Genomic DNA, 27,071 nt, shown 5'->3' on the forward strand with positions numbered 1-27,071 from the left:
ATGAACACATGAAGCTGCCTTATACTGAATCAGGCCGTTGGTCCATCAAAGTCAGTATCGTCTACTCAGACCGGCAGCGGCTCTCCAGGGTCTCAGGCTGAGGTCTTTCTCGTCACCTACTTGTCTGGTTCCTTTAACTCACTGGTTCCCAACCGGGAGTCCACGGACCCCCGGAGGTCCGCGAGAACTAAATTAAGGTCCGCGAAACAAAGTTATAAACCCATAATAATATAATCTTTTCAATTAAAAGTTCTCTATTATAAAAAAAAAATTCAAATATTATTCCAAGTTTAATGTTTAACTAACAGTTATGATTAAAGTTTATTTTCAAATTCTCTGAATTTTTATTTTGGACCTTGGGGTCCCTGCACCGAACAAAAAAGTCCTAGTGGTCCCTGGTCAAAAAAAGGTTGGGAACCACTGCTTTAACTGGAGCTGCCGGGGATTGAACCTGGGGACCTTCTGCATGCCGAGCAGATGCTCTACCACTGAGCCACAGCCTCTCCCACCCCAAACACTTTGATTATTTTTTTTAAAAAAAAAAGACGATGAAGCACAGGTAGGGAAACATCTTTAAACATTTCGAGCGGCTGTCAAAGTCCATCCTGCGTCTCCGCAAACCTGAACTTTGTTTCGGGTAATTTTAAAAAGCCTGGCAAAAAAAAAAAGAGAGAGAAAAGAACAGGAAGGTAACAGCGGCTCTTTGTTCCGCGCAGCCAGTGGTCCGGCCTCTGTAATTAACAGAGACGCTGCCCGCCTTCGGTGGGCCGAAAATAGTGGGGTCCGTGTGGCCGTGCAGGGAAGACGCCGCGTTCTAATTCCCCGGTCGGTTTGACGTCTATAGAGAGCTGAACAGTGCCCCACTGTGAATGGGGTTTGCTCCTCCTGAAAGATGCAAGAAGCTCTCAGGGGTACATGGCAAAGGTATGCGTTCCGATCGCCACTGCGCAAGCCGGAACGACTCCAAGCGAGCTCACGGGTAGGGTTCCCAACTTCCAGGCGGGACCTGGAGTTCTCCTGGAATTAGAGCTGATTTCTAGGCTACAGAGATCAGTTCCCTCGGACACACAATGGCAATGGCAATGTCAAAAGCAAGTAAATGGCATTAACAGGTGTGATTGGGTTAGGTGTGATATGCAGAGGGTTAGTAGGCGTTGAGGAATTAGCACTGGTAAATGAGACAGGAATCCCAGCTCTCTGTTCAGTCCAGGAGAATGCATCGTCTTGCGCTTCATTATTAGTTGTAATTCAGCAGTCTCTCTAATCTCCCTTTGAAATCCCTTTGTAAGAGAACTGCTGCTCTTAAATCAGCAACTGAATGTTTGAATGTTGTAAGTCGCTGGGACACCCACATGAACACATGAAGCTGCCTTATACTGAATTAGACCCTTGGTCCATCAAAGTCAGTATTATCTGCTCAGACCGGCAGCGGCTCTCCAGGGCCTCAGGCAGGGGTCTTTCCCATCACCTACTTGCCTAGTCCCTTAAACTGGAGATGCCGGGGATTGAACCCAGGACCTTCAGCATGCCAAGCAGATGCTCTACCACTGAGCCACGGCCCCTCCCCTCTGGTTGAGTGGTGACTAAAAAAATCGAATACATTTTTTTAAAAATTAAAATATATTTATAATGAAGCCTTCCTCTACAAATGGCGAGGAATACTTTTCACTTCCCATCGCATGTTCTCATATTGAGAGCTAGCATGGTGTCGTGGTTAAGAGCGGTGGTTTGGAGCGGTGGAGTCTGATCTGGAGAACCGGGTTTGATCCCCCACTCCTCCCCATGAGCGGTGGATGCTAATCTGGTGAACTGGGTTGGTTTCCCCACTCCTACACTGGAAGCCAGCTAGGGGACCTTGGGCAAGTCACAGCTCTCTTCGAGCTCTCTCAGCCCCACCTACCTCACAGGGTGTCTGCTGTGGGAGGGGAAGGGAAGGTGATTGTAAGAGGGTTGGTTCTCCCTTAAGTGGTAGAGAAAGTCGGCATATAAAAACCAACTCTTCTTCTTTCTTCTTCTTTCTTCCTCTTCCTCTTCTCATGGGAGCTTTGGTCAAAACAAACAACGGTCTTTATCCAGTTACGCCGCAAAATGGCTTTTATTATCATGACAGCTAGCAACGTTTTGGCCCGGAAGGTCTTTAAATAGATCTGAATAAGAGGGAAGGCAGGCTGGGCCCTTCCTTTCCTAAAGCCATAGTCACTGAGAAGAATGGGACAATCTCCTGCCAAAACCGTCCAGGATTTTGTGGGTCGGTGGAAGATTTGCTGTAAATGGCTCCTTCAAGAGATACACTTGGCAGGGTTAATGGGACCGTGGAAGAGGCTCCATCACAAATGGTCAGGTTGCCAACCTCCAAGTGAGACCTAGGGATCTCTTGGAATTACAACTGATCTCCAGATGACGGAGATCAGTTCCCCTGGAGAAAATGGCGGCTTTGGGAGGTGGGCTCTATGTCATCAAACCCCTCTGAGGACCTTCCCTTCCCCTCCTCAAACCCCAACCTCCTCAGGTTTCATCCCCCAAATCTCCAGCTCAAGCTGGAGTTGGCAACGGCAATAAGAAGAAGAGTTGGTTTTTCTATGCCAACTTTCTCTGTTGTGGATGTGCATGTAGGGCAGTGGTTCCCCACCTTTTTTTGACCAGGGACCACTAGGACTTTTTTGTTCGGTGCAGGGACCCCAAGGTTCAAAATAAAAATACAGAGAATTTGAAAATAAACTTTAATCATAACTGTTAGAATAATATTTGAATATATATTTTTATAATAGAGAACTTTTAGTTGAAAAGATTAATTTATTATGGGTTTATAACTTTGTTTCGCGGACCTTAATTTAGTTCTCGCGGACCCCTGGGGGTCCACGGACCCCCGGTTGGGAACCAGTTATGTAGGGGAAGGGAAGGTTTGATTCTGCCTTAAGCCGGTTTGATTCTGCCTTAAGTGGTAGAGAAAGTTGGCATATCAAAACCAACTCTTCATCATCATCACCAATAATTTGTTTTAAGAGAAGGAAGCAAAAAGCTGTGCTTTTCATAGGGCGGCAAGCCAGCCCAACCGATTCAAAACCAGTAGATTAATCAACTAAAAACTTCAGTAGAAGGAAGCAAAAAGCGGTGCTTTTCATAGGGCTGCAAGCCAGCCCAACCGATTCAAAACCAGTAGATTAATCAACTAAAAACTTCAGTAGAAGGAAGCAAAAAGCGGTGCTTTTCATAGGGCTGCAAGCCAGCCCAACCGATTCAAAACCAGTAGATTAATCAACCAAAAACTTCAGTTGATTAAATGGCCATAAGACGATGTTAGTCTGCTTCTGGCCTATTTTGTTTGCTTCCACGCTGTCAATTTAGAGTTGGTTTTCAGGCATGTCCTGGTAATAGGGGACAAGGAAGTAACAGAAGACGGCCTCTCCTCGTAAAAATAAAGGATAGCTTTTCTAGATTAAGTGGGACAGTTGTCTCCAGAGGACGGCCGCGTAAAGACGGTTAAGTAAAACTCACATTTATTTTTGTTTCACTGACTCAACCAACCCCTTAAAGACCAGCGGACGATTCTGTTCGGGCACCGAGAAGCCTTTTAAAGCGTCCCAACAAATTAAAATTTATTACTAGGCAATGCTTGCTGTGGTCCTTGTAAGCAGTCGTAGTGGGGAAGGGGGTGGAAGAAAAAAGATCTGGACATTTTCTCCCCAGCCCCAAATCTCTCCTCTAGGATGCCATAAATTCTCAGGGGCTTAAGGAGCTGGTTTCCCCATCCCCCTCTGGTTTTCTTCCTCCTGGACACAGGTCCCAATATCCTGAACACTCAGCCACGGAGGGGGTGCACATCTTTTTTTAAAAAAATGTACAAACCTCTTTCTGCATTCTTTGTATGTGCCTTGAGTAGGTAGAAAACTTTTCTTTACAGGTAGGATGGTTTCACTACTTTCAAAACTGGCACTCCCCATTACTGTTACTTCAAATTAAGAACAATAATGAGGTTTATCCCATTATTTGTCCCAGGTTATTTGTCCCAGATTTTATAGTCTTTGGTAAGGAAGGAAAAGAGATGAAGGTTTCATTCAACGCATTTCATTATCTACTGCATTCTACCCATTTCGGTTCCCAAACACAAACTGCCTTAGGGCCAAACACACTGTGCGCCGGGAGATTCACGATTAGGGTGGCCAGGTGGCTTGGATTGGCAGGCCATTGCCCACCAATCCATCGGCAGGCTCGCAGCGGGGATTGGCCGCATGTGACGCAATTGCACCACTTCGAGGTTTGCCCCCGGAAATGCCGCATCACGACGGGATGCTTTAGCATTCAAGCCCCCAAATCGTCACCCCAGTCTCGCCCTAAAAACCTCCCACTGGAGGAGAGGGGGGACGGACCTGGCAGCCCTATCCACGATTGAAGTTCCCAGTGAAGTGCTCCTGCATTATTATATTAGTAGCCAACGATAATAACACAGTAGGAGGTTGATGGTTCAAAGCAGTCTGTTTATTAGGCTCAATCTACACACCGGGTGAGGATTGCCCCAAATGCGCAGGACAACTCACACACACGAACAAAGGATTGCAAGAACCTTTATCACTTCTGGTCAGGGGTGCTACAATTGCATAGATTCAATGCACATTGGGTGTCTACTCCAATATCTCATTAGAATATCCTATAGATATTGCCCGAGGCGGTCTTTAAGCAAGCACTTGGTCTTGTGATCCCCATTCCTAACAGTGAAGTAGTCAAAAAGGGCAAGAGTCCAGTAGCCCTTTTTGACTACTGCAAACAGACTAACACGGCTACCCACTGTGAATTATCTAACAGTGAAGGTAAGACACTGTTTTTCTCTACTGGGGAAAGCCCGTACCAGGCAAGTATGTAACTGTTGGCTTCTTATAGTTGTGGATGCCAACGTTCCCAAAGCTTCCATGTGTGTGCAGAATATATGTGTGCCTGAGGCTATGCTCTATACCTGAGCATAGCACCTCATAAACCTATGAGTGTTCGTACATGTGAAAGAATATATGTTTTCCCATAAATGAAGTTTATAGGCACTTCACCAGTAGGGTTGCCAACCACCAGGTACGAGCTGGAGATCTCCTGCTATTACAATGGATCTCCAGCCAATAGAGATCAGTTCACCTGGAGAAAATGGCCACTTTGGCAACTGGACTCTATGGCACTTTGGCAACTGGACTCTATGGCAACTGGACTCTATGGCCCTCCTTCCTCAGGGCTCCGCCCCAAAATCTCCAGCTGGTGGCGAAGAGGGACCTGGCAACCCTAGTCCCCAGTGATATTAAAAAAAAAATTTTTTCCAGACATGCAGAGGTAACGCCATCATGTGGCATCAGGTCCATTTAACCCAGTACCGTCTATGGCACTGTAAGAACGTAGGAAGAGCCCAGCTGGATCAGACCAGTGGTCCATCTGCTCCAGCATCCTGTCTCACACAGTGGTCAACCACTCCCTCTGGAGGTCCAACAACAGGGCACAGAGGCCGAGGCCCTGATGCTGCCTCCTGGCACTGGCATTCCGAGGTTGACTGCCTCCGAACGTGGAGGTTCCATTTAGTCACCATGGCTAGTAGCCACTGTCAGGCCTCTCCTGCATTAATCTATCTAATCCCCTTTTAAAGCCATCTGTGCCTGTGGCCCTCAGTACATCCTCTGGCAGCGAATTCCACATTTTAATCACTCATTGTGTAAAAAAATATTTCCTTTTGTCCATCCTGAATCTACTGCCGGTCAGCTTCGTTGGGTGCCCTCGAGTTCCAGCGTTTTGGGAGAGGGGGGAAAAGTTCTCTTTCTCAACTCTCTCCACCCCGTGCATAATTTTTATAAACCTCTATAAACTTCTTAGTCATCTCTACACCAGCGTGGTGTAGTGGTTAAGGGAGGTGGACTCTAAACTGGGTCCGATTCCTCGCTCCCCCACATGAAGCCTGCTGGGTGACCTTGGGCTAGCCACAGTTCTCTCAGAGCTTTCTCAGCCCCACCTACCTCACAAGGTGTCTGTTGTGGGGTTAAGGGAGGTGGTTAAGGGAGGTGGACTCTAATCTGGGTCCGATTCCTCGCTCCCCCACATGAAGCCTGCTGGGTGACCTTGGGCTAGTCACAGTTCTCTCAGAACTTTCTCAGCCTCACCTACCTCACAAGGTGTCTGTTGTGGGGTTGAGGGAGGTGGTTAAGGGAGGTGGACTCTAATCTGGGTCCGTTTCCTCGCTCCCCCACATGAAGCCTGCTGGGTGACCTTGGGCTAGTCACAGTTCTCTCAGAACTTTCTCAGCCTCACCTACCTCACAAGGTGTCTGTTGTGGGGTTAAGGGAGGTGATTAAGGGAGGTGGACTCTAATCTGGGTCCGATTCCTCGCTCCCCCACATGAAGCCTGCTGGGTGACCTTGGGCTAGTCACAGTTCTCTCAGAACTTTCTCAGCCCCACCTACCTCACAAGGTGTCTGTTGTGGGGAGAGGAAGGGAAGGCGATCGTAAGCTGCTTTGAGACTCCTTAAAGGTAGAGAAAATCGTTAAAAACCAACACCTGGAAAGTCCCAGGCTCTTCATCCTTTCCTCATAGAGAAGGCGCTCCAACCCCTAACTGGCTTAATGGCCCTCTTTATGGGATGTTGGGTGTTTCCCAGCCCTGCAAGCAGAGATCTGTTCAACCGGAGAGGCTGTGGATTCATTGAACCGAGAATTTTTGGCCTATGCCCCATTGACGTGCCCCTTGCTATAATCAGGCTGGAGTCCATGAGTCATGGCTCACAGCTAAATTGAGGGGTGGGATCAGGTTTAAGAAAGAATCTAAGCAATTCAGCTCCGGGGATGTCCGAATCTGGTTCCCACAGCTCCTGCACAACCGTGGAATGTCGACACAGTACCTTTGGGGTATTTCCTGTCTAAAGCTTGGAGGAATGCAAGGCAATCAACAGGCTGGGGGTGGAGAGAAGCTATGCCGGAACAGCAAAATTCAGCCAAGCCCTGTTATGCTACTGGAAAAAGCACCTCTGATCAAGTTTGCAACTGGAAGAAGAAGAAAAAGAAGAAGAAAAAAAAAGAAAAAAAGAAAAAAAGAAGAAAAAGTAGAAAAGGAAGAAAAAGAAGAAGAGTTGGTTTTTATATTCCGACTTTTGTAGGCCATTTATTCATGGAAGGTTTTGCCTTGGAGTTGCCACTCTTTAGATGCACTTTCCCCCCATTCATATTCTCAAAACTCAACAATAAGCCCCCATGCAGAGTTTTGAGAATTCGGATGGGGGAAATGTGCATCTATAGAGTGGCAAATCCAAGGCATGAATAAAGGGCCGTACCACTTAAGGAAGAATCAAACTGGCTTACAAGCACCTTCCCTTCCCCGTCCCACAACAGATGCCCTGTGAGGTAGGTGGGGCTGAGAGAGTGTGACCAGCCCAAGGTCACCCAGCTGGTTTCATGTGGGGAAACAAATCTAGTTCACTAGATTAACCTCTGCCGCTCATGTGGAGGAGTGGGGAATCAAACCCGGTTCTCTAGATCAGAGTCCACAGCTCTAAACCACCGATCTTCACCACTACACCAAGCTGGCTGGAGGTACATTACAGCCCTGACCTGGATAGCCCAGGCTAGCCTGATCTCATCAGACCTCAGAAGCTAAGCAGGGACGGCCCTGGTTAGTACTTGGATGGGAGACCTCCAAGGAATACAAGGGGCGTGGCACAGGGGCAGGCAATGGCAAACCACCTCCGAACGTCTCTTGCCTTGAAAACCGTACGGGGTCACCATAAGCAGGCTGTGACTTGACCCCAGGGTGGATGGGAGGTACATCTGTTGCAATATAAATCCCAAGAGAGTTTAACATCTAATGTAAAAGTTGCACATAATTCCAGGAGTGCATAGTCATTAGGAGGGGTGCAGTTTTGGGGGGCATATGAATGCCCTTAAGCGGATGATGAGGGGGAGGGCATCTTGGCCATCTTCTGGGCGTGGAGTAGGGGTTACTGGGGTTGTGGAGGGGAGGTAGTTGTGAATTTCCTGCATTGTGCAGGGGGTTGGACTAGATGACCCTGGTGGTCCCTTCCAACTCTGTGATGCTATGCGCACACACAAAACACTCCAAGCAGCTCAGAACACAAAGGAAAAGTGCATTTCCCAGAACAACCAGAAAATGTGTTCCATTAATAAGAGACACGTATTGTCCAAAACATATTTAGCCTAAGGGCAGACAAGCCACAAGGTTTGTGTGTATGCGCACACAGGAGTGCATAGTCATTAGGAGGGGTGCAGTTGGGGGGGGGCACATGCATACGCACAAACACACCACACTTTCTTGGGTGAACAATCCAGCCAGACAAGCCAAGCGTGCTCAGAACACACAGGAATGGTGCATTTCCCAGCACAGCTGGAAAATGCTTTCCGTTAATAAGAGACGCAGGCTGTCCAAAATGCATTTGGCCTAAGGGCAGATAAGACACAAGGTCAGATAAATAGGTGTCTGGTTTAGACAGGGTGATGTTGACAGGCTAGAATGCAGGAAGAGGCCCACAACACCAGATCCAAAGTGCACCTCGGCCAGCATCCCATTGTGTTCCAAGAGGTCTCTCCAAGAGGAAGGAGAAGCAGCCATCACCACATCCTGGGGCAAGGAGTTCCACAATTTAACTGGGAGTTGTGTGAAGAAAATCTCCTTTTATCTGTTTTGAATATCTCACCCTCCAGCTTAAGCAGATGACCCCATGTCCCAGTATTATGAGAGAGGGGAAAAGCTTCTCCCTGTCCCCTCTCTCCATACCATGCATAATTTTATAGACCTCTATCATATCTCCCCTTTACCACCTTCTTTCTAAGCTAAACAGCGGTAAGCGTTGTAACCCCCTTTGGGATCTCATAACATCTTGGGCACCATTGGTGTACCTGTGTGTGCATAGGTACAAATCATGCTGTCTCTAGCCTGTCATTTTCAAAGCATGCATCCACAGCCACAAGCTCACCAGCACCCTTCAATGTCACGCTTCGCTCAGATCCCAGCATCTGCTAGGTCAGAATACCAGCCTACCTCACAGGGTTGTTGTAACAATGGCTGCGATAAAGTGGATGTGTTTTGAACCAGCGTGTAGTGGTTAAAGGGTCAGACTACGATCTGGGAAACCCCGGTTCAAATCCCCACCCTCTCATGGAAGTTTGCTGGGCGACCTTGGGGCAGTCACACTCTCAGTCTAACCTACCTCACAGGGTTGTTGTAAGGACACGAAAGCTATGTAAGTAGGGTTTGCCAGACGTGGGTGAAATACCTGGAGATTTGAGTGGTGGAGGCTGGGGAGGGCAGAGATTGGGGAGGGGAGGGACCTCAGCAGGGTATAATGCCATAGAGTTCACCCTCCAAAGCAGCCATTTTCTCCAGGAGAACTGACCTTGGTCGCCTGGAGATCAATTGTAATAGCGGGAGGTCTCCAGGTGCCACCTGGAGGTTGGCAACCCTAGATGAAACCCACTTTGGGTCCCCATTTGGGAGAAGAAAAAGAGTTGGTTCTTATACCCTACTTTTCTCTACCTTTAAGGAGTCTTACCATCACCTTCCTTTCCTCTCCCCACAACAGACACCTCGTGAGGTAGGTGGGGCTAAGAGAGCTCTAAGAGAGCCGTGACTAGCCTAAGGTCATCCAGCTGGCTTCATGTGTAGGAGTGGGGAATTTAATCTGGTTCCCCAGATTAGAGTCCGCCACTCGTGTGGAGGAGTGCGAAATCGAACCCTGTTCTCCAGATTGGCGTCCGCCGCTCTTAACCAATACACCACGCTGGGATATAAATACAGGAAATAAAAGGAAATAAACGAATACTTGCAATTCACCGTGTAAATGTGGTGTGTTATAATTAGGACAAACCATGCCCGGTTTGGCCAGGGAAGGCATAATCTTCATTTGCTGGGATCAATGTGAAAATCTGTGCATCCTCCAAGGTTATTTGGCTATTTCTCAGTCCACCCAGAAACTCCACTCTCTCCTGCCAAAGCGGTCTCTTGCCTTTCTCTCTCTCGCACTCATCCCATTACCAGAAAAGCAATAATCTGAACCCCCTAGAAGCCAATTAGTTCATAAAAGGTTTCACGGGCTCCTCTCCATGGCGTGGGAACCGATAACGGGAAACACACCGCAGCTTGGGAATTGCTCGTTCGTTCCTGTTGTGATGTTCTGGGCTGAGAAAGCGATAAGCCTTTCCAAGAGGGCACCCTGAGCCCAGATCAAAGGAAAAAAAACCCCCAAAAAAACCCTCCCATTAAAAAAATAAATCACAAAATCACAAATATATTTTTAAAAGGAAGGAGCCCGGCTGGTCATTAGTTTCATAGCCTTCTTACAGGCCAGACGCCTAAAGGGCTGAAGAGGAAATCGGCTTAAGAGCTTTGCAAAGCCGGAGGCAAATGAAGTCCCCCAGAAGACAGAGGGGCTTCTTCCAACTCTCTCAATATTTCTCTCTCTCTCGCCCTCCCTCTCTCATACACACACACACAAACGAGAAGAAAGGGGGGAGATACCTGAAAAAGAAATCCTCGGAAAAGAAAAGGGGGAAAGCTTATGCTGTCTGCTTGAACACAGATGCAAACGTACCCGTCCAACGTTTTCTTCAGCTGGGGTGTACTTCGGAAGTGCTTCCAAAGAAGAAGAAAAGGTGGTTTTTATATGCCGACCTTCTCTACCACTTAAGGAAGAATCAAACCGTCTGACAATCGCCTTCCCTCCCGCTCCCAACAGACACCCTGTGAGGTAGGTGGGGCTGAGAGAGCCGTGACCGGCCCAAGGTCACCCAGCTGGCTTCATGTGGAGGAGTGGGGAAAATCCAGTTCACCAGATTAGCGTCCGCCGCTCACGTGGAGGAGCGGGGAATCAGCCCCGGCTCTCCAGATCAGAGTCCACTGCTCCAAACCACCGCTCTGAACCACTACACCACGCTGGCTCTGCATGACTCGTCTGGGAGCTGGAGGCCAAACCAGATGGGCTGCATGCATAACCAAAACAAAGCCCAAAGCAGTCAGAGGCCTTGCATAAAACAGCCTTGCATAAAAAGCTTACAAGTTAAAATGCTCCAAAGTGTGATACAGTGCGTAAAGGGCTTACATTCTCTGCCAATCAAATGGCCGGATCATGCCCCAGGGCATTTAGTTTCAGAGGCACTGCTCTCTTTTTCAGTCGATCACGCTAGTCTTCAAGACTGCTGATAAAAACATGCCAGGATTTTTTTAAAAAAATTAAATTTAAATTTAATTAAAAAAATTAAACCAGGATTTTTTTTACAAAAAATGTGTGTGTGCGTTAAGTGCCATCAAGTCGCTTCCGACTCATGGCGACCCTATGAATGAAAGTCCTCCAAAACGTCCTATCCTTAACAGCCTTGCTCAGATCTTGCAAACTGAGGGCCGTGGCTTCCTTGATAGAGTCACTCCATCTCTTGTTGGGTCTTCCTCTTTTCCTGCTGCCTTCCACTTTTCCTAGCATTTTTAAAAAATAAGGTAAGGTAAGGGTCCCCTGTGCAAGCACCAGGTCATTCCTGACCCATGGGGTGACATCACATCCCGACGTTTCCAAGGCAGACTTTGTTTGTGGGGTGGTTTGCCAGTGCCTTCCCCAGTCGTCTTCCCTTTACCCCCAGAAAGCTGGGTACTCATTTGACCGACCTCGGAAGGATGGAAGGCTGAGTCAACCTTGAGCCGGCTACCTGAAACCGACTTCCGTTGGGATCGAACTCAGGTCGTGAGCAGAGCTTGGACTGCAGTACTGCAGCTTAACACTCTGAGCCACGGGGCTCCTCTTTTAAAAAATACAACCCCCAAATTCACAATGCTCAACAGCAACAAAACAAATCAAAATTAAAATGTACCCAAGTTGGAAAAAAAGAACGCACAGCCCGTTAAGTGCCTGGCTCCCAGGTACCGTGGTAACTTTCCCAGAAATGTGCTATATTTTTCGTTGCACAAAGAACAAATCTTTGCGAGATGGCCATTTTTATATGGAAGAGCACTGGAGGGACCAGACACTTTGCAATTCATAATTACACGTGGGATACACACCAACTGATATGTACACACCAGAGATTCCACTCAAGTCAATCCAATATTTCTCTTGCCTTCCACAGTGCCTGTTTAGCTGTACATCAGAATCCTTTGTGTTGTTTCATGTTTACTTATATGTGCTTTGCTGTGCTTTCAGAAATGAGACCGAGAACTTTGACAGAGCCTGCTCCAATGCATTATTACCGTAGGTCATGTGAACGGGAGAAACAGCTTTCCAAATAAATCACAGAGAAACAATGAAAAGCTAAGCAAGGTATCCAGGATATGGAAGGTTCTCCTCTTATTGAAGAAGAAGAAGAGTTGGATTTATATGCTGACTTTCTCTACCACTTAAGTAGTCAAAAAGGGCAAGAGTCCAGTAGCACCTTAAAGACTAACAAAAATATTTTCTGGTAGGGTATGAGCTCATACCCTACCAGAAAATATTTTTGTTAGTCTTTAAGGTGCTACTGGACTCTTGCCCTTTTTGACTACTGCAAACAGACTAACACGGCTACCCACTGTGAATTATCTACCACTTAAGGGAGACTCAAACCGGCTTACAATGGACGAGACAATCACCTTCCCTTCTCCTCCCCACAACAGACACCCGTGAGGTAGGTGGGACTGAGAGAGCTCCAACAAAGCTGTAACTTGCTCAAGGTCACCCAGCTGGCTTTGTGTGTAGGAGTGGGGAAACCAACCCAGTTCACCAGATTAGCCTTCGCTGCTCATGTGGAGGAGTGGGGGAATCAAACCTGGTTCTCCAGATCAGACTCCACCACTCCAGACCACTGCTCTTAACCACGGGAGGGAGTATCAATATGTAGGGTATTGGGAGGGAGTATCAATATGTAGGGTTGCCAGATCCCTCTCTGCTACTGGCGGGAGGTTTTGCACGTGGAGCCTGAGGAGGGCAGGGTTTGGGGAGGGACTTCAATGCCATAGAGTCCAATTGCCAAAGCGGTCATTTCTCCAGGGGAACTGATCTCTATCAGCTGGAGATCAGTTGTAATAGCAGGAGATCTCCAGTTAGTACCTGGGGGCTGGCAACCCTATCAATCTGTTATCAATGTATTATCAATATCCAACATGGCCAGACAATGTTTGGGGCTCAGATAGGAGGACGAGAGAACTGGGTAGGTTGTCCTAAGGTTTTCTTGGAGGAAAGTGATGAAAAACGGTTGCTGTTAGAACAGCAAGGAAATGAAAAGCTTGAAACACACAGGTCTAGAAACCTTAGCTAACCTTTAGAGGCTCCTTTACAGATCTACCCTTTGGGCAGGACTTCCTTCCTTCCAGGGCCAAACCAAAACAAAGCGCGCATCAATAAACTGTCCGTTAAATTACTGCTGATCCTCGTCTCCGTGGCCACCGATCAATGGTGCCTAGAGAGAGTTTCCTGAAGAGCAAATCCTTCCCAACTTAAGTGAAAACTTGCAAGCAATGAGCCTGAGCCTGAGCAAAGCGGGATTTGGGGAGGGAAGGGACTTCAATGCCAGAGAGTCCAATGGCCCAAGCGGCCATTTTCTCCAGGTGAAATGATCTCTATCAGCTGGAGATCAGTTGTAACAGCAGGATATCTCCAGCTAGTACTTGGAGGTTTAGGCACACAAAAATTAGCAAGCTGTGAATTAATTAGCAAACAAAAAAACAGCTTCAAACTGCAAAACATTACAAGTTTGTATTAACAACACATAAACATGTTTATTTTTGCCTTATATTTAGTGAGCCCCTGAGGAAGCCTGGGATAAGCTGAAACAGAAAGTGAACCGGACTTCTGTAGAACTGACTTATTACCTTACCTCTTGGAGAAAAAAAGATGCTCTCAAGCCCAGGATTGTAGATATTCCCTGCGGTGGCTTTAATTGTATATAGTATGTACTTGGTTGGACATTGTCCACGTTTGGTGTACCATATGTATGGTGCATGTTTATGTGTTGTTAATACAAACTTGTACTGTTTTGCAGTTTGAAGCTGTTTTTTTGTTTGCTAAGTACTTGGAGGTTGGCAACCCTATCTCTAGACCAGAAGTGTCAAACATACGGCCCACATCCACTCCCACAGTCTACAACTGGGATAGGTATGACCACTGAAGAAGGCCATTTGGCCGAAACGCGTTTGGTTTGGCCAAAGTCTAATTTTGTGATTTTATGTCTATTTGAGTTGTATGCTTTCATGAGCATGTTGGTTTGGTAGGCTGTTACAGGGCCTTATAAATGTTATTGATTTTAGCCTGTAATAAATAGATACATATTCTGTATTGGCCTAATCTTTATATGGTATAACCTTTGGATGTTGATTTTTTCTTGACCTTTGGGTACTTAATTTAATTACATTTACGTCATATCCAAATGAGTTTGACACCCCAATTGTTCAACCTTGATCTGTGCAGGCGTATGACCACTCAGGGCAAAAATGCATGGTCGCTTTAGCCTCCTTTATTCCCTGTTTCAGCCAGGATTCAGCCAGGATCAAAAGCACGTTCAGCGAAATGCATGAGTTCGATCCTGGCTGAAACAGGGAATAAAGGAGGCTAAAGTGGCTATGCGTTTTCGCCCTCAGAAGGAGAAAGAAAAACAGGGCTACACCAAGCAACATGCCAGCAACTTTACCGCACTTTCCACCACTATTAATGTGTGTCAACCCTGACCTGGATGGGCCAGGATAGCCCAATCTTGGTAGCTAAGTAGAGTTGGCCCTGGTTAGTACTTGGATGGGACACCACCAAGGAAATCCTGGGTCACCACACAGAGGCAGGCAACAGGAAACTTCCTCTGTTTGTCTCTTGCCTTGAAAACCCTCCTGCATTGCGATAACTTGGCTGTGACTGGACTGCATTTTCCACCACCATTATAACATATGTCAATCTTGATCTGGACGGGCCAGGGCAGCCCGATCTCGTGAGATCACAGAAGCTAAGCAGGGCCGGCCCTGGTTACTACTTGGATAGGAGACCACCGTGGAAGTCCAGGGTTGCTCCGCAGAGGTAGGCAATGGCAAAGAAGGGCTGTCATATAGAGGAGGGTGCCGAGTTGTTTTCTGTTGCCCCAGAAGGTCGGGCCAGAACCAGTGGGTTGAAATTAAATCAAAAGAGTCTCCGTCTAGACATTAGGAAGAAATTTCTAAGAGTTAGAGCGGTTCCTCTGTGGACCAGGCTTCCTCGGGAGGTGATGGGCTCTCCTTCCCTGGAGGTTTTTAAGAAAAGGTTAGATGGCCATCTGTCAGCAATGCTGATTCTATGACCTTAGGCAGTTCATGAGAAGGAGGGCATCTTGGCCATCTTCTGGGCATGGAGTAGGGGTCACTGAGTGTGTGTGGGGTAGTTGTGAATTTCCTGCATTGTGCAGGGGGTTGGACTAGATGACCCTGGTGGTCCCTTCCAACTCTATGATTCTTTGATTCTAAATCGCCTCTTAACATCTCTCGCCTTGAGAGGTTGCCATAAGTCGGCCGCAACTTGACGGCACTCTCCACCATCCACCAGAGTGTGAGGGGGCGGGGTGGGAGGACAAAATGACTGGACGTCCAGGAAAGTCTCTCCAGGACAGATTGATTTTTTGCATCAATGAACACAGTGGCGGGCCTCCTTTCCCCTGTCGACAGAAGCTGGAGCGTAGCATCCCTCCACCCACCGGGGTTAGTGATCCACTCATAATTGCGAGCGTACTCAACTGAGTCATTCTGTTTTGAAACGGGGCCCTGAAATTATTTACAGACGAGTCAACAGTCACGCAGGAAGCGTCATGTACAGGCACATGTGCATGAGCGAGACAGAGAGACTAGAGACAGTCAACATTTAAAAAGTGTCATACAATCCAGTGATCTGATGTAAAGCTTTCATAGAATCATAGAATCATGACTTGGAAGAGACCACCCAGGACATCTAGTCCAACCCCCTGCACAATGCAGGAAATCCACAACTACCTCCCCCCCTCACACCCCCAGTGACCCCTACTCCATACCCAGAAGGTGGCCAAGATGCCCTCCCTCTCATCATCTGCCTAAGGTCATAGAATCAGCACTGCTGACAGATGGCCCTCTAGCCTCTGCTTCAAAACCTCTAGGGAAGGAGAGCTCCCGAGGAAGCCTGTTCCACTGAGGAACCGCTCTAACTGTTAGAAAGTTCTTCCTAATGTCTAGATGGAAACTCTTTTGATTTAATTTCAAGCCGTTGGTTCTGGTCCGGCCTTCTGGGGCAACAGGAAACAACTCAGCACCCTCCTCTATATGACATCCCTTCAAGTACTTGAAGATGGTCATCATATCCCCTCTCAGTCTTCTCCTCTTCAGGCTAAACATACCCAGCTCCTTCAGCCTTTCCTCATAGGACTTGGTCTCCAGACTCCTCACCATCTTTGTTGCCCTCCTCTGGGCACGTTTCAGCTTGTCTACATCTTTCTTAAATTGCGGTGCCCAAAACTGAACACAATACTCTAGGTGAGTCTAACCAAAGCAGAGTAAAGAGATACCATCACTTTGTGTGATCTGGACTCTACATTTCTGTTGATACAGCCTACAGGCCAAGATCGCATTTGCTTTTTTAGCTACCGCATCACACTGCTGACTCATGTTCAGTGTTTGGTCGACTAAGACCCCAAGATCCTTTTCACACACACTACTGCTAAGACAAGCCTCCCCCATCCTATAATTATGCATTTGATTTTTCCTACCTAAATGGCCTAGGAACCAGGTCCCCCACCGGACTACCTTCACCCATATGTGCCTTAGCTCTTCTGCTGGGGGCACTCTCTGTGTGCCCACAGTATTGGAAGTGAGAGGACATACTAGATAGTCTGGAAGCGGGAGGCTGTGCCTCCATGGCAGAGCATCTGCTTGGCATGCAGAAGGTCCCAGGTTCAATCCCTGGCATTCCCCTAGTAGGTGAAGTGAAAGACCTCTGCCTGAGACCCTGGAGAGCTGCTGCTAGTCAGGGAAGACAATACTGACCTTGAGAGGCCAATGGTCTAAGGCAGCTTCATTGGGGAGGGGCTGAGGCTGAGTAGAAGAGCCTCTACACAGCATGCAGAAGGTCCCAGGTTCAATCCCCGGCATCTCCATCTCAAAGGGCCAGGAGGTAGATGATGAGAAAGACCCCTGCCTGAGACCCTGGAGAGTCACTGCCAGTCTGAGTAGACAATACTGACTTTGATGGACCAAGGGTCTGATTCAGTAGAAGGCATGCGTTCATATGACAGTTCCATTTATGGGAGGGGCCATGGCTCAAGGGTAGAGCATCTGCTCGGTATGCAGAAGGTCTCTGGTTCAATCCCCAGCCTACATAAGTCAAGACAGTTTACCCAACATAGAAGTATAGTTTACAGAAATGTCAAGAATTTGTCGATTCTGGCCTTCTAGCATCAATTGTTAGGGTCGCCAAGTGCCAGGTGGTGGTGGGCAAACCCCCACCAATCCACCTGGCTGCCCACCGACAGCTGAGGGTCGGCGGGCAACGTGTGCATGCGTGCCTGCCCACCACGTCACTTATGGTTTACGCCCGGAAGTGCCGCACTGCAACGGGCATTTCACCACTTAAATGTCCGGTTTGAGTGGTAAAAGGCCCCTTGTGATGCGGCGCTTCCGGGTGTAAATGCATCGCCAGGGGCCTTTTACCACTCAAACTGGAAGTTTAAGTGGTAAAATGCCCGCTGTGACGCAACACTTCCGGGTGTAAACTGCGATCACGTTGGCGTGGCTGCGCGCGCAATCTCTCCCTCACCTCCACCTAAAAACCTCCCGCTGGAGGAGAGGCGGGACCTGGCTACCCTATTAATTGTTCTACTGCTCTCTATTAAACCTTTATATGTTAAACTAAATCATGGGAATATATATATCCGTTTCTTACCGCCTGGCCCGCACCGGTCGTTTTTCTCAAGACGAAGCCAGCTGGGTGGCCTTGGGCTAGTCACACTCTCTCAGCCCCACCTACCTCACAGGGTGTCTGTGGTGGGGAGGGGAAGGGAAGGTGATTGTAAGCCGGTTTGAGTCTCCCTTAAGTGGCAGAGAAAGTCGGCATATAAAAACCAACTCCTCTTCTTTACGAATGACTGATTTTTCAAATGTTGCTAGCTTCTTTGGGCCTTTAAGGATAAGCCAAGTTCCACTTAAGAAAAAAATAAAACCGAAAGGCCCGAAGGTCACATTTATTTAAAATTCTCCACTTCCTTTGATTCAGGTCTACCCTGGGAGAGGCTTTTTCCTCACCTTCCTGCTCTTTAGATTGCAAAGAAAACTCCCTTCCGATTTGGCTGCAGAGGCAAACCTGTCTGAAGTCGGTTCCCCCCCTTCCTTCCCAAAATAAAATGGGCCAAACCAAGAGGTTTAAAAAGTCCTCTGGTCGATAAGAGCCACTGAAAACCACACATCGGATCCTTTGATCTCGCCGCACCTTTGGCCTCCGCGGGACCCTGCGGACAGCTCCCTCTGGCAACTGGCAGGATAACCCGAGGCGCAGACTCGATACCCCAAAAGAGTATTGCTCTGAGAGGGGACAGGATAACCCTCTTCAAGTACTTGAAGGGCTGTCATATAGGGGATGGTACCGAGTTGTTTTCTGTTGCCCCAGAAGGTCGGACCAGAACCAACAGGATGAAATTAAATCAAAAGAGTTTCCGTCTAGACCCCTGGTTCCCAACCAGGGGTCCGTGGACCCCCAGGGGTCCACGAGAACTAAATTAAGGTCCGCGAAACAAAGTTATAAACCTATAATAAATTAATATTTTCAATTAAAAGTTCTCTATTATAAAAACATATATTCAAATATTATTCTAAGTTTAATGTTTAACTAACAGTTATGATTAAAGTTTATTTTCAAATTCTCGGAATTTTTATTTTGAACCTTGGGGTCCCTGCACCGAACAAAGAAGTCCTAGTGGTCCCTGGTCAAAAAAAGGTTGGGAACCACTGGTCCAGACATTAGGAAGAATTTTCTAAGCGTTAGAGCGGTTACTCAGCGGAGCAGGCTTCCTCGGGAGGTGGTAAACTCTCCTTCCCTGGAGGTTTTTAAGAAGAGGATAGATGGCCATCTGTCAGCAATGCTGATTCTATGACCTTAGGCAGTTCATGAGAGGAGGGCACCTTGGCCATCTTCTGGGCATGGAGTAGGGGTCACTGGGAATGTGTGGGGAGAGATAGCTGTGAAATTCCTGCATTGTGCAGGGGGTTGGACTAGATGACCCTGGTGGTCCCTCCCAACTCTATGATTCTATGATAATCTCAAACTAACGACAAAAACTCCATCCCGCCAACCAATAAGTCACATCCTTAGAAATTGGACTGGATAAACAAAATGCTGGAACTAGCAGAAATGGCTAAACTTACAGCATTAGTAAATCTAAAGGAAAACACAGAATTTATGGGAGAATGGGAGGCATGGGCAATATATTGTGAAAATGAATTAAAGCTGGGAAGGCTTAAAGGTTATATTTTGATCTAATTCAAACGAGAGAAGTAGAAATATTATTAAAGATATTGATTTGGATTAAAAGAATTAAATTAAAAGAATTAAAAGAATTGTAATTAAATTGATATAAGAAATATATTATAATGAATTAGAATTTAAATGAAAAGGGGACAATTAAGTTATCAAATAGATAGGGGAGGGAAGAGGGGAAGTCAATGAAACACTAGCATTAATTAGTTATTTGGTTAAGAAAAATAATGTTTATATCATATAACAATGTTATTGAATGATGCAAATTATTGTGATATGAAAAAAAAAATTAATTTTTTTTTGGCCCTGAGCAGTTTTATTCCCTTTTGCTTGAAGTACATCCTAGGTGACGGAGTGTCCGAGCAGCTAACCGAATCTGCATGGTCAATCCAATCTCCAATGGCTGATAAGAAGACCTTCTTATTCTGTGATTCTAAGACCTGCTGGGTAAAAGCCTACCTGTCCCCACCCGTTTTCTAAAAGATGGGCACCATGAAAAGGGTCCGTGTGCACCATGCTGACCATGGGCATCACACTGGGGAACTCTGGGTAAGGGGCACTGGGGTGGGGGCTAATGCTGGACATTCTTCCAGAAAAGGTTGCATGGTAGCAAAGGCCCAATTTTGCAAAAAGCAGAAGGCACAGTTCAACATTTCCACGCCTGGGCTCATTGTACAGCTTGCACACAGCTGTTTATGACGTTGTGTGTCTTCACCGTTGGCAGATCACGGGCACGGTGGATAACGAAAGCATCCGTTTTGCACACAGAAGGTCCCCGGCTCAATCCCCACCATTTCCTGTTGCACGGAGCAGGTGATGAGAGCCAGTGTGGTGTAGTGGTTAAGAGCGGTGGTTTGGAGCAGTGGACTTTGATCTAGAGAACCGGGTTTGAAAGCACTCTAACCCCTACAAGACACTGGTTCTCTTGCAACCACTTCTGTAAGGTTATTGGGCTTGGCTTTGATGGGAGAGATCTGGGTTCAAATCCCCACTGTGTCATGAAACTCGGTGCGGCAACCTTGGCCAGGTCACCGTTTCTCTGCCTAGCATGCCTCGCAGGGTGGTTGTGAGGAAGGGGTGGGAGGGGAAGGGAGTTCCCCTGAGCTCCTCCACAGAAAGGATGGGAGAAAATGTTATCAACGAGGATTACCATGATAATGCAATGCAAAGTACTTTTAAACTGCCAAAGGCACTTTAGTCCTGCTAAGTACTATTATCTGGCTTGTAAAAATACCAATCTCTTTGCTCAAGTATATATCCAAGAGCATGGCTTCCATCATTAGGAAGCACTCATATTCTGAACACTGAAGAATCCGTGCACATTTTAATGAGCTGAATAAGTTTGCAGAGCATAAACGTAAAAGGAGGGTAGGTTTTCCATACCAAAAGGAAAACAAACTTTTAAAATCAAGTATCACCACTGCAACCCTTTCCAGTTTGAAGAAGTAGAATAGAATCATGGCAGGGACTTCCAGGGTCATCTAGTCCAACCCCCTGCACAAGGCTGGAAATTCACAACTACCTCCCCCCCACACCCCCAGTGACCCCAACTCCATGCCCAGAAGATGGCCCAGATGCCCTCTCTCTCACGATCTGCCTAAGGTCATAGGATCAGCATTGCTGACAGATAGCCATCTAGCCTCTGCTTAAAAACCTCCAGGGAAGGAGCGCATACCACCTCCCGAGGAAGCCTGTTCCACTGAGGAACCAGAAGAAGAGTTGGTTTTTATATGCCGACTCTCTCTACCGTTTAAGGAGAATCAAACCGGCTTACAATCTCCTTCCCTTCCTCTCCCCACAACAGACGCCTTGTGAGGTAGGTGGGGCTGAGAGAGTTCGGAGAGCTGTGACTAGCCCAAGGTCACCCAGCAGGCTTCGTGTGGAGGAGCAGGGAATCCAACCCGGTTCATCAGATTAGAGTCCGCCGCTCCTGTGGAGGAGTGGGGAATCGAACCCAGTTCTACAGATTAGAGTCCACCGCTCTTAACCACTACACCACGCTGGTGAGTGCTTCTTTGCTCCGACTGAGTAAAAGCGATCTGCTCTTGGAAACAGATCTGCAATCTAGGACCCTTCTTGGACTCCCCCTCTCTCCACAAAACAGGTCACCTTTGCCTAGTCACAAAGTCCTCTTTCCCTGCATCCCTTAGCAACCAGCGCTGGCAAAACCCGACATCCTCCGGCTCACAAAGCCCGTGGCAATCAAGTGGCAACCCAGGCCAGCCGCCCTCCGAGGACGCACCGTTCCACAAGCATATTGCAAACTGCCAACGGACGGGTTTTTACCGGAAGGCCGATTCCTCCGGGAGGTTAATTACAGGCAACTTGATCGGCGGCCGAAGGCAAAATTGCAACCTAGGAGGGACAGAAGCGGGCAAGGTCGGCGCGGCCGCCTGTCTCCTTCCAGAAGACGCCGTCTTTTGCAGGCCGGGGATGTTCCGGCTCGCTGGCTGGCAGCGGGGCTCGAGAGAGCCGAGATGCCCTCCCGAGGATTAGCTAACCTTTGCTCCTGCTCCGGGCATGGACACCCAGAGGCCTGGCAGAATTAATTGACATTCTCTCGGCTGCCTGCAGGATTGTGCCATGGGGCTTTGTGTCCTACCGCGGGCGTTCTCCGGGCTGCCGGGGATTTCGCTCGGGGGCGCCTGGACAGCGCGCTCAAGCATCTGGACGGCGTACCAAAGGAATCCAAAATTCAATCTGCAACTGTGCACAATCGGAGGCCCACCGCAAAAAGAGAAACAGCTTAGAACTGCCACTTATTTTGGCATGGATCCTAGGTCTTCAGCAGCAGCTGGACAAATGGCATCTTATCCTCGGATGGGAATACAGTGATGGGAAGGCTTCGCCAGTGGAATTTCTGCCTCTGCCCTGTGTTGATGACATGCCGGGTTTATTTTCTTCGTTTATATCCTGCCACACACACATGCCCCAGTGAGGACCCAAAGTGGCTTCCATTGTGCTCCTCTCCTCCATTTCATTTGTGCTAGTCATCCCAGGAGGAAGCAAAGATAGTTGTGCTGCATGTAAGAGATTGGATTGGTGTTGTGTGAGAACTGCAGAGCAAGTTGTAGAGAAGGCAGTTAAGGGGAGGCATGATAGAGGTCTATAAAATTATGCATGGTATGGAGAGAGTGGACAGGGAGGAGCTTTTCTCCCTCTCTCACAATACTAGAACGTGGGGTCATCTGAAGCTGGAGAGTGAGAGATTCAAAACCGATAAAAGGAAGTAATTCTTCACACACTGCATAGTTAAATTGTGGAACTCCCTGCCCCAGGATGTGGTGATGGCTGCCAACTTGGAAGGCTTTAAAAGGAGAGTGGACGTGTTCATGGAGGATAGGGGTATTCATGGCTACTAGTAAAAATGGATACTAGTCTCATAGGAGCATGCCTATTATATTCGGTGCTGTGGAACACAGGCAGGATGGTGCTGCTGCAGTTGTCTTCTTTGTGGGCTTCCTAGTTGGCCACCTGGTTGGCCACTGTGTGAACAGACTGCTGGACTTGATGGGCCTTGGTCTGATCCAGCAGGGCCTTTCTTATGTTTTTCCCTTGAGGACAGGGCGCCCAGGAAGACAGAGAAAGAGGCAGCCGCTGTAGCCATGCTGAGTATTGTGATGGGTGCATGGCGCATGCGCACCAGAGGTCCACAGTGACCAGGCTGCACCCACGCGCCATTGGATATTGCGCTCTCCTAGCCCCGAAAATGATCATTTGAAACTGGATTTCCCAATGTGGACAAGCCAATCTAGTTGCCAAGGATTGCTACTGTCATAGGCGGCCAATGCAATTCTGGGCTGCATCAATAGGAGTGTTGTGTCTAGATCTCTGGTTCCCAACAGGGGGTCCGTGGACCCCAGGGGTCCGCGAGAACTAAATTAAGGTCCACGAAACAAAGTTATAAACCCATAATAAATTAATATTTTCAATTAAAAGTTCTCTATTATAAAAATATATATTCAAATATTATTCTAAGTTTAATGTTTAACTAACAGTTATGATTAAAGTTTATTTTCAAATTCTCGGAATTTTTACTTTGAACCTTGGGGTCCCTGCACCGAACAAAAAAGTCCTAGTGGTCCCTGGTCAAAAAAAGGTTGGGAACCACTGGTCTAGATCAAGGGAAGTAATACTACCACTGTATTCTGCACTGGTCAGGCCTCACTTGGAATACTGTGTCCAGTTTTGGGCTCCACAATTTAAGAAGGATGTTGGCAAATTGGCGCGTGTCCAGAGGAGGGTGACCAGAATGGTCAAAGGTCTGGAATCCATGCCCTATGAGACTTAGGGAGCTGGGTTTGTTTAGTCTGGAGAAGAGAAGGTTGAGGGGAGACATGATAGCCATGTTTAAATATTTGAAGGGATGTCATGTTGATGAGGGAACTAGCTTGTTTTCAGCTGCTCCAGAGACTAGGACAAGGAGTAATGGATTTAAACTAAGAGAGAAGCGATTCCACCTAAACGTTAGGAAGAACTTTCTGACGGCGAGGGCGATTCGATGGTGGAATGCGCTGCCTCGGAGGGTGGTGGAGTCCCCGTCTTTGGAGGTCTTTAAGCAGAGGTTGGATGGACATCTGTCGGGAGCGCTTTGGTTGTGGGATCCTACATGGCAGGGGGTTGGACGGGATGGCCCTTGTGGTCTCTTCCAACCTTGTGTGATGTTGTGATTTTGTAAACTATGGGGGGGCTGAGGGGCTCTAGGAAGGGAGTGAGAGTGAAAATGTTCTAGATGGAAGACCTGTGACTCACAAAAGCTCATACCCTGCCAGAAATTTTGTTAGCCTTAAGGTGCTACTTGACTCTTGCTCTTTTCTACCGCTACAAAAACTACAGAGTTCTTCTGGATCACACCCAAGGTCGATTCAGGGCAGTATACCAACAGAGGCCAGCCAGCGGCTTCAAGGAAGCCCACCAGCAGGGGAAGGGGATGGAAGCATTGCTCCCCCATCGCTTATTACCGGCACCTGATGACACACTGCCCCTGAAGCTGGAGGCTCTACTTCACCATCGTGGCTAAGAGTTGCCGTTGATATTCCTTCACAAATTTATCCCCACTTTTTAAAAGAAACACTAAGCTAACCACCAGAAGTACATCCTGTAATATCTACCCTTACATTTAACCCTCTTTAAAAGAGGCAGCAACAACAAACAACCGCTCCTTGAAGAGCCTTTGTGACGCTACAGAGAAGGGAGCGCCCTCCCAACAGGAAATCCTTGCGATTCTGTTCAGCACAATTCCCCGCATGGGTAGCCAGAAAGAAAGAAAAAGCTGCAACTTTTACAGGACCAAAAACACACGAATTGTGGAGGGGAAAGTCATCCCGCATGCAAGAACAAAAGCGGAGGTCAGATTCTTTTTTAGGGGAGCTATCACGCAGAGGCAGGCAATGGCAAACCACCTCTGAATGCCTCTTGCCTTGAAAACCCTACGGGGTGGCCATAAGTCGGCTGCGACTAGACAGCACCGCACACACACACATCTTGATCCCAGACCGGGATGGCCCAGGCTAGCCTGAAATCGTCAGACCTCAGAAACGAAACAGGGTTAGCCCCGGTGTGTACCTGGATGGGAGACCACCATGGAAGACCAGGGTTGCTTTGCAGAGGCAGGCAATGGTGAACCATCTCCGTACACCTCTTGCCTTGAAAACCCTACGGAGTCACCGTAATTCAGCTGCGACTTGACGCTTTTAGGCTCTGACCTGGCTGGCCTGATCTCGTCAGATCTCAGAAGCTAAGAAGGGTCATTCCTTGGATGGGAGACCACCCAAGAAGACCAGGGTTGCTTTGCAGAGGCAAATAACCTCATTTTGTCTCTTGCCTTGAAATCCCCACCGGGTCTCCATAAGTTGGCTACAACTTGACGGCACTTTCCGCCCCATTATGGCTTATGGTTATTTCAACTATAAACCAAAGCAGAATCAGTGTTGTACAAACTCTGTGTGTGTTAAGTGCTGTCAAGTCGTTTCCGACTCATGGTGACCCTATGAATGAAAGTCCTCCAAAATGTCCTATCCTTGACAGCCTTGCTCAGATCTTGCAAATTAAGGGCTGTGGCTTCCTTTATTGAGTCAGTCCATCTACACATAATAAAAAAATAACAACACTAGGCTATTGTAATATTATGTGCTACTTCTACAAATATTTCTATCAAACATGTCTACACATCATAGAATATAAAGTATTCATTTCATATAACATTCACAATTGCACAATACCCAACCCTCCAACGGAGGTAAAAGCAAACCCGAGAGTTCAACAGGTACGGTAAGTAAATGAGCCTGCTACATTTTCTTCCTTCTTAGGAACAGAGTGCCAGGTAGGTCAGGTAAGTATAATAATCCAACAATCTTCAAAGACCCAGGGCAAGAGGTAGATCAAGAAGACGAGCTTTCCAGAATGTTATATGGAATTGTGAATGTTATATGGATACTGTGGGATGCCAAAAAAATAAATCAGGGGGTTACAGATCTAATCAAGCCTGAACTGACCCTAGAAGCTAAAATGACTAAACTGAGGCTGTTGTACTTTGGTCACATTATGAGAATACAAGAGTCACTGGAAAAGACAGTCATGCTAGGAAAAGTTGAGGGCAGCAGGAAAAGAGGAAGGCCCAACATGAGATGGACGGACTCAATAAAGGAAGCCACAGCCCTCAATTTGCAAGATCTGAGTGGGGCTGTCGAAGATAGGACGTTTTGGAGGACATTGATTTGTGGGGTTGCCATGAGTCGGAAGCGACTTGACAGCACTTAACACACACACACACAATGGAATGAATACTTTATATTCTATTATGTGTAGTCAAGTTTGATAGAAATTTTTGTAAAAATCGCACATAATATTACAATAGCCTAGTGTTGTTATTTTTGATTAGTTATTTCAGTCATTTCTGAAACACATCCTTGTTTATCTTCTAACCCTATCTGTACACTATTTATCACACTCACCTTGTGGCAATGAGTTCCACAGGTTAAATATATGCTCTGTGAAGTTGCAATTAGTTGTAATTTAAAGGTAAAGGTAGTTCCCTGTGCAAGCACCAGGGAGGGGCCATGGCTCAGTGGTAGAGCCTCAATGGCATGCAGAAGGTCCCAGATTCAATCCCCAGCATCTCCAGTTAAAGGGACAAGGCAAGTAGGTGATGTGAAAGACCTCTGCCTGAGGCCCTGGAAAGCCACTGCCAGCCCAGGTAGCCAATTCTGACGCAGACACCAGTGGCCTGATCTAAGGCAGCTTCATGGGGGGGGGGTATGGTTCTGTGGTAGAGCATCTCCTTGGCATAAAGAGGGTCCCAGGTTCAATCCCCGGCATCTCCATTTAAAAAGACCAGGCAATGTGAAAGACCTTGGCTTGAGAACATTTATGTTCTTATATTGTGGAACTCCCTGCCCCAGGAGTCAGTGATGGCAGCCAATTTAGAAGGCTTAGAAAATAAGAACATTAGAAAGGCCCTGCTGGATCAGACCAAGGCCCATCAAATCCAGCAGTCTGTTCACACAGTGGCCAACCAGATGCCTCTAGGAAGCCCCCAAACAAGACGACGGCAGCATCATTATCCTGCCAGTGTTCCCCAGCACCTAATATATTTGGCATGCTCCTTGATCCTGGAGAGACTAGGGATGCATCATGACCAGTATC

At 47.4% G+C, this 27,071-nt stretch overlaps 1 protein-coding gene across 1 annotated transcript in view; it reads right to left on the reverse strand.

The window, feature by feature from the left end:
• Nucleotides 1-27,071, reverse strand: part of PODXL (podocalyxin like) — an 83,630-nt gene that overhangs the window by 38,854 nt on the left and 17,705 nt on the right. The window lies entirely within an intron of this gene.

The sequence above is a fragment of the Euleptes europaea genome, chromosome 3 (genome assembly GCF_029931775.1).
Source record: "Euleptes europaea isolate rEulEur1 chromosome 3, rEulEur1.hap1, whole genome shotgun sequence".
Classification (NCBI taxonomy): domain Eukaryota; kingdom Metazoa; phylum Chordata; class Lepidosauria; order Squamata; family Sphaerodactylidae; genus Euleptes; species Euleptes europaea.